General features: G+C 41.7%; 1 long non-coding RNA gene across 1 annotated transcript; it reads right to left on the bottom strand.

Annotated features, from left to right (window-relative positions):
* Positions 1–490: 490 nt before the first annotated feature.
* LOC309373698 lies at positions 491–8,249 on the bottom strand. The gene is made up of 4 exons (XR_014170129.1): positions 8,219–8,249; positions 4,931–5,003; positions 2,855–2,949; positions 491–835 (listed from the first exon to the last, which is right to left on the bottom strand). It is a non-coding gene; the product is annotated as an uncharacterized lncRNA (long non-coding RNA).
* Between the last annotated feature and the right edge of the window lie 289 nt (positions 8,250–8,538).

Raw genomic sequence — 8,538 nt, forward strand, 5'->3', positions numbered from 1 at the left:
TCTTTGGTTTGATCCAACAAGCCTTTTCTTATGCCCCCTTTTTAACAGTGGTGTTAGTCATTTGCACAGCAAGGTAGATAGATTCAATCAAGTAGAAAGGAAGGAAAAGGCAGGTTTCAAATTGACTCAAATATTTACTCCCCACTGTGGTTTTGTTTATAGTGTCATTATACCCTTTAATTTAAAGTAGAGTGGAGTGCTAGAGGCAAGACTATTACATTTGCTTACTATGGGGGTAAAGGTTCGATGAAAGTTTAAAAACGTTGTTTACGAATAAAGGAATGGAAAGAACAGGGGTGAAAGGAATGTTCACCAATGATCCCAAAAGCTAAATTTATTCGGATATCCACCATGTATCTGTTTCTCCATTAGCTAGGCTTGTAAGGAATCTATTTCTCTATCTAAGGGTGGAAACAAACATAATATAAAAATATATAAGTATACAGTAGACCCTCAACTTACACACATTTAACTTGAGTGCATTTTTTTTTAAGAATTAAAAAGTAGAAGGAAAGGGGGCAAACATCTTAGGGGAAAGACTTTGGCAATGGCCACCCGCCATTGCACCCAAAGTGTTTTGACTATATATGATTTTGGCTTTAGGCATAATCCCTGGAATATAATCCGTGTGTAAATGGTTAGCTTACTGTATAATATAAAACATGGAATTTACAATAGGTGCCTCAGCTATATTGTGAGCACAGTTTTGTCCTGGTTTTGAAATAAAACACAAGTCAAACGTTGGTTCGGGATGCTTCCCAATATAGATTAATGTTGTGAGCCACCCCATGATCATCAGCACTCATCTCTAACATATCCAGGTTGGGTTGCCTGCCTTAAAAAGAATAAGACTTCATATACATCAATTTGATTATTAGTCATCTTATTAATTTAGTAATAAGTGTTTCAGTAGGCACATTATTTAATGTCCTGACTCAGTGGAAACATTTGATAATTACTGATTAGTTTAGCAGCTGACAACCTCTTTAATCTCTCTTGTTGGTCTCTTGATCCCATAAATTCTGAGAATAAAAAGACTGCAGTGTGTCAAATGGTCAAATCTAAGCCAGCATCCCTTGCTCTTTATGTAGTTTATGTAGTTTGTTTCTTTGATATTTTCAAAACACTGTTGTTCTGGAATTGCAAAATGGACTTCCAAGGAATGATTCATATTCTTTGGGCTTTAGGTAAAGGTAAAGGGACCCCTGACCATTAGGTCCAGTCGTGGCCGACTCTGGGGTTGCGGCGCTCATCTCACTTTATTGGCCGAGGGAGCCGGCGTACAGCTTCCGGGTCATGTGGCCAGCATGACTAAGCCACTTCTGGCGAACCAGAGCAGTGCACAGAAACGCCGTTTACCTTCCCGCTGGAGCGATACCTATTTATCTACTTGCACTTTGTGCTTTCGAACTGCTAGGTTGGCAGGAGCAGGGACCGAGCAACGGGAGCTCACCCCATCACGGGGATTCCAACCGCCAATCTTCTGATCGGCAAGCCCTAGGCTCTGTGGTTTAACCCACAGCGCCACCCGCATAAAGCGTCTTTGGGCTTTTCTTTTATTCTAATAGAACATTAATTATTATCCCAATTATTACACCAGGACCTAGGTAATAAAGATTAAATTTTAAATTAGGTGAGCATCACATTCAATATAATAAAGGCTGTTTGTTTTTTAAAATCACTTTAGGCTGCACTGCTATGCATGCTTACCTGAAGTCTCCCTGAGCTCAGTGGGACATCTGAGCAGATATGTAAAGGGGTTGCACTGCCGGTGAACGAAACACCTCTATCCAAAAGGAAGTAAAACTACAGGCTGATAAGGAATTATTCAAAACTGGTGAGTTATAATTGTCATATACTATGAAATCTATTTTAAATCAAAAATTTCCTTCTGGTAGGAAAAAATATGTTTAAGTAAACACCACTTTAAGAAGAAAAGCTTTGCTGGATTGAACCAAAGGTCTATCTCAGGCGTCAGCAAACTTTTTCAGCAGGGGGGTGGTCCACTGTCTCTCAGACCTTGTGGGGGGCTGGACTATTTGGGGGGGGTGATGCAAGAGCACCACGAGGCCTGGTGGCTGCTTTCCTGTGTCTTGTGAGTGGCAGGGGCTGGCGGTGGTGGCGGAGGCGGAGGGATGATAAGCAGTGCGCGAAAGGGCTCCAGAGAGAGGCTGCTTAAAATGGCAGCCACTCGAGAGGGGCGCTCAGCCAACTGCGGCTCCTGTGTTTTGCAAGTGGCAAGGGCTGGCGGCAGTGGAGGGATGATGAGTGGCCCTCGAAAGGGCTCTGGAGAGGGGCTACTTAAAATGGTGGCCGTTCGAGCGTTGCTGCTACTGGCACCAACAAAGTCCAGCCCCCTTCCTCCTCTAGGCAGGGCGGGGAGAAGCCAGGAGGAGGGAGGGAGGGAGGAGGCGCCGCCACTGCCGAGGGAGGGAGAGGGAAAGAGGGAGGGAGAGGGAGAACTGAGTGCTGGCGATCCACACGGCAATTCCTGGACCGTCCACAGGCCGGATCCAGAAGGCAATTGGGCCTGATCCGGCCCACGGGCCTTAGTTTGCCAACCTATGGCCTATCTAGTCAAGGATTTTATTCTAACAGTGGCAAACCAGATGCCTATGCGAAGCCCACAAGCAGATTTGAGTGCAACAGAACTCGCCATGTGTGTTTTTTTGATGGTTAAATAATGCATCTATCGTTGTCATTGAACTTTAATTAACACATGGAGCTTGTGTTTGTTTGGTCTTCCATTTTCACTCCATTGGAAGGGAACTGATCTGTGTGCGGTTACAAAAAACAATTTATGCACAGATCTGACCCTTCTCCAGGAATTTATTAACAGATCTGACTTACTCACCATCGGAGTGTTCTGGGTGCATCTCACTGCTTGGGGCCGCTGAACACAGAAGGACAGATGGATCACAGCGACATTTAGTTTTGTCAGGGTAGAAACTATCTTTTCAAAAAGATAATTGAGGCGGCCGCAAAGGGATAAGGTACATAACATTTCCTTAATTACAAAATTGTCTGTGTGGATGCTGCATCTTTCAAACGCTAGAGTTTATGCAACTATGATGATTGGTTTCTTTTTTATATCTTTCAAACTGGTGTGCTTCACAATGGAAATGCTGACGCAGCCTAACCAAATGAAGCTCGGCTCAGCCAAAATGTGTGAACACAATTATTTCAATAACTGTAGACATAGTAGCTCCAGGAATAGATTTAGACAACTGCCTTGCAGCAAAAACACCAATCATATGCCTAAGTTTGGCAGAGAAGGAAAAGCTGAAACAAGTGTTTCTTACAATAAATTGTACACCGGCTACCTTTAAGGACTTTTGGTGCAAATTCAGGAATTTCAGGAGGCAAGGGTTAGGGCACTTTGAAGATGAATTCAAGGCCTAGAGATCACTGGGGTTTAAAATTGCTTTCAGATTGCACTACTTTTGCCCCAGGTTCAGGATAAGTTGGGATTTGAACGCCAGACCATCGTCCCATTTTACATTGGCATCGTATTAGAATATGGTTGTGTTCAGTGGCGTCACTCAGCTGACAAGAAGGCTTCCTTCAGTGCAATGGAGACGCAAGCAATTTCAGCAATGCTCCTCCCCAAAGTACCACTTTCAAAATGCTCATTAACATTTTGAATTTGAAATATCCTTCCTCAAGGTAGTTAGGCTTGTGGGGAGGGAGTGGAGCTTCCATTGGCATTGCAACATGGCAGTGGTGGGTTGTCCTGAGAAAAGTGGTCCTTCCACACCCAATTCTTTTAAAAATTCTTTGTTGTTTTTTAAAAAATGAGGTGCTGGTACTAATTACTTGATAAAAATGCCATTGATGCCAGCACAAAATTGCTGCTATGGGCAGCCAGAAAAAAGATTTGCTAGTTCTCTGTACTGGTAAGTACCGCCACACAAAAACACTGTCCACACCCATAATGAATTAAATAAGTAGCCCTTAAATTTAGAAGAGCACTTTATCATTGTTCTGTCTGTCATGCCAGACCCCCCTCAGGCAACAACAATGAATGTTAGTCCAAATATAAATTCTTTGGGAATAACTGTGAAAGTAACCTTGACATATTTTTCATCTTAATGCCTGCTGCCTTACTATGTGAATTCTTCATTTTACATCTGCTAGGCATAGCAAACAATACTGACCAGAGAATTGTCCACTACCTGCAAGCTGGATCTTTTGACTAACAAATTGCAGGTTGTTTACCATTAGCAGCTTTAATCACAAATGTAAAACCATTTATTAGCCTGGGTTTTTTGTTTCTGGTTTTTTGTGTTGCTCTATTTTGAGAAGTGTATTATTCCTGGAAGTGCAATACAAACCTAATAATATAAATGCACACTGAAGAAGTGTGCATGCACACAAAAGCTCATACTGAAATAAAACTTAGTAGGTCTCTAAGGTGCTACTGGACAATTTATTTATTTATTTATTTATTTTGACTGCATCAGACCAACACGGCTAACTACCTGAATCCATAACATAGTAATAGTTACAACCAAACTTTAAATGTATTTGACACACTACTGATAAAACTGAACAATTGGCTAAGACGTTCATCCGCAGTCCCAAAGCGACCTTCTGCTTCATTTTGCTCAGTCATTGCATTTTGTTTTAAAAATGTGTGTCTCCTCTAAGGAGTAATAGAATACACTATGTCACACTGTTCCAAGTCAATATATAAATGAAAGAAGTCTAATTTCCACATTCTCTATTCTTATCAAGATACTGTATAAATAATCTGCATTTCTTTATCTAGTTTTTGTAATCAATTTGCCCTCCTTGATCCTCTCTAGGCACATTATGTTTCATTCATTAACTCTTAACCAACCCAACCAGTATATCTGCTGCGGAACTGAAATTTACCAAAACTTTTTACTGATTTTAAAGGAAAGCAGAATCATCCCTTAAGACTCACTTGAAGTAGCAATCACCATGCACAGACCACTTATCCATCTGTTGCCTCAGATCAGGAATTCCTTTATAAAAGCCTGCAAAAAGAATGTTTACAGTGCAGGAAAACAAAATGAAAACTAACAATATTTATTTCAGTACATGAATAATACCAGGAGGAATTTTTCCCCACATGTCTATGATGCAGGAAGTGATAGCGGAACCAAGATCTGTTCCATATCTGGTGGAATTCGAAGATTTCAGGATCTGTGACCTTCTAGCTAGCAGTTCAAATCTTTGATCAGCCATATCTGCCATGTTTCCCTTCTTCCCCATGTTCACCTTTGAGGAGGGAGAGCAGTATGGCTGCAGTGCACACTGCTTATTGGGAAGATTGCAGAGTGGGGTACTCACCCTGCATTTTCAACACAGTACTGCCAGCTGTAGTCTTGCCCATGTACTGCCTGCACCAACATTGGCTGCAGCAGCAGCAGGATGTCTCTAATGACTGTCACCGGCCAGGGTGGTGGCTGCTGATGAGCAGTGGCATGCTTGCTTGGTGGGCAGCAGTGTTTGGGCCTTGTATTTGGACTGGTAGTTGTGCAGTGGCAGCAGCAATGTCCCTGCCTATCCAGGCCAAGCTGCAGGAGCAGAGCGAATACATGCATGTCAATCAACAATGAAGCACGGCCATCCCAGAAAGCAGAATCAGTCAGGTGAAAGGCAAGTCAGATGTATGCATGTGATATGCAGTGAATATGAAGTGTGATTAAAGTAAGTGGGCAGTGAAACAGCACTACTGATTGATCATTGCTATCATAACTGGCCTGTGTGTATGTATGTAAGTTTGGGCAGTGTGCAAGTGCTTGATAATGGAATAAGGGTGTTTCAAGGATCCATTTCTGTCTGTGAAATGTGGGAGGAGATTTATTTCTTTACTTACAAAATGTATTTGTATACCACCGACTCACGTAAAATCCCAAGGCAGTGCATCACACAGAATACCATAAAGACAATCAAAAATCACAAAATAATAATAATAATAATAAATGACTGGCTCAGCTAAAGAAAACAAAACAACCCAATAGGCCTGTTGGCATAAACAAAGTTTTCAAGAGACACATGAAAGTAAACCCGTGAAGGTCTGCTGGGAGAAGCGTTCCACAGTGTGGAACTAGCAACACTACATGCCTGACTTCCGGGTGAGCCTAGTCAGGCTTTGGTCACATGAGAGACAACCAGCAGCACTCCCCTAGATGATCTCTGATCAAGCTAAGATGTGGTTAGTTCATTCAGTTAGCAACATTATTACCTTTGGATCTAGGAGTTTTGAAGCAGTGTAATTAGTGGAACATTATCATTATCGGTTTTGGTTTTGTTTGTTTTTTTTAAAAAAAGTAACTCACATATTCTGGAAAAGAAAACATTGCACAAGGAGTTTCTTTATTTCACCCTAAATTTCTGTTTTTCTATTGAAATGGAAAAATAACAGTCCCCCCACTCAAAAGTTGGTTTCCCCCTATTTTTTCTCTCACCACCATTTTTATCAGCCTTTAATAAGACCCTGTACAACTTTACCAATAAACTGTTCTTGCAAGAGTTAGTGATCATGTGACATTCCCCTGCCTTGTGATATCACAAGGTCCCAACCCTTGATATTTTATTTTATTTTTTGGAGGGGGGGATCCTGCCAACCCTAGTGTTTTGGTAATGCAAATATTGGTAACTGCTAACTGATGTGAACAGTGGTGGGTTTTGTTTTGTAAACTTCGTAGCTGTGCCATTCCTCATCAACACTGCTGATTTATTAAAAACACGTTATCTGTATGCCCTAAATAGCCTCAGTCCAGTATACCTGAAGGAGCGTCTCCACCCCCATCGTTCTGCCCAGACACTGAGGTCCAGTGCTGAGGGCCTTCTGGCGATTCCCTCGCTGCGAGAAGCCAAGTTACAGGGAACGAGGCAGAGGGCCTTCTTGGTAGTGGCACCCGCCCTGTGAAATGCCCTCCCACAAGATGTCAAAGAGCAAAACAACTACCAGACTTTTAGAAGACATCTGAAGGCAGCCCTGTTTAGGGAAGATCTAATGTTAATAGGTTTTTGTATTTTAGTGTTCTGTTGGAAGCCGCCCAGAGTAGCTGGGGAAACCCAGCCAGATGGGCGGGGTATAAATAATAATAAATAAATAAATAATAATAATAATAATAATAATAATAATAATAATAATAATAATAATGTATTATATCATGCATATAATGCAAATTACAAAGATCCCACAAGCCTGAAGTCTGCCTACTCCTGATGTAGCTTATTCTGTATAGTAAGGATGAGCTGAAAGGAAGGATAGCTGCAGTATAATAGGCACTCATGGTCAGAGGGCAAATTTGTTGCAGATATCATACAGCAATAATTATGTCCACTCCTGCAACCAATTCAGGCTGACAACAGCTCCTTGAGGGAGAAGTGGTCTGTCAGTTCTAATAACACCCAGCTTCATACTTTAAAGGACTCCTGCTGCGGAAACAATGGCCATTCCATGGACATATGTGCAGGAAGCCATGTGGACTGTAAGAAAGATGGATGCACAAGAGATTTATGTGAAGTGGATTTAGCTTAGGCCATCTTATTCCACACAGCTTAAACTCAAACTCCAGAGAGTATAATGTTAGAGCTGATTAAAGCTTTGTCTTTCTGATGTTGATTCAGATGTGATATTAAAATTCAATGCAAAGCAAATCCATGTAAATTACTCACTGGGACAAACCTGTCTTTGATAGAGACATTAACCATCAGTACAACACAAGAACTCGGTGCCAAAGAAACTGGTGATGAAATTGCTGGTTGCAATCCTGCCCCCCAAATATTAGGTCTACACTGGACTCTTTGAGAAGCATCAATAAGGTAGAAGGAATTCCTTTCTAAAGGGCTGGGCTGCCTCATTTGCCTAACATGGCAGGGAAGGCAGTTTTTATCTGATCGACTGAATACCTGAAGGTTACAATCTTCCCTCAACAAACCTTTTTTCACAATTCAGTGAAGAGTCTAATGTAGGAGTTCAAGTGTTTAGCGTGGCCCATATGTTTTTAGTGGAGGGGAGAAAGTTGAGTGGGAGATTGTGCCCATAAACACTGCTGCCTTGGATCTTAAAACCCCACCTATTAAAAATTGTGTTTTTATTATGCTAAACCCATGCTTTTAAATTATTCAAATAATGTAGACTAAATTAACTATTCTGGTGAAAGGATTATAATTACATTAACTAATCTTGAAGCCATTTAATAACTTCAATGTGAGCTGCCTGATATTGACTCACTATCCCTTTTGTCCTCCTCCTCCTCGTTGTTGTTGTTTAGTCGTTTAGTCGTGTCCGACTCTTCGTGACTCCATGGACCAGAGCATGCCAGGCACTCCTATCTTCCACTACCTCCCCCAGTTTGGTCAGACTCATGTTTGTAGCTTCGAGAACACTGTCCAACCATCTTGTCCTCTGTCGTTCCCTTCTCCTTGTGCCCTCCATCTTTCCCAACATCAGGGTCTTTTCCAGAGAGTCTTCTCATGAGGTGGCCAAAGTATTGGAGCCTTAGCTTCAGGATCTGTCCTTCTAGTGAGCACTCAGGGCTGATTTCCTCCTTA

The sequence above is a fragment of the Podarcis melisellensis genome (assembly GCF_964234715.1).
Source record: "Podarcis melisellensis genome assembly, chromosome: 7".
Taxonomy (NCBI): domain Eukaryota; kingdom Metazoa; phylum Chordata; class Lepidosauria; order Squamata; family Lacertidae; genus Podarcis; species Podarcis melisellensis.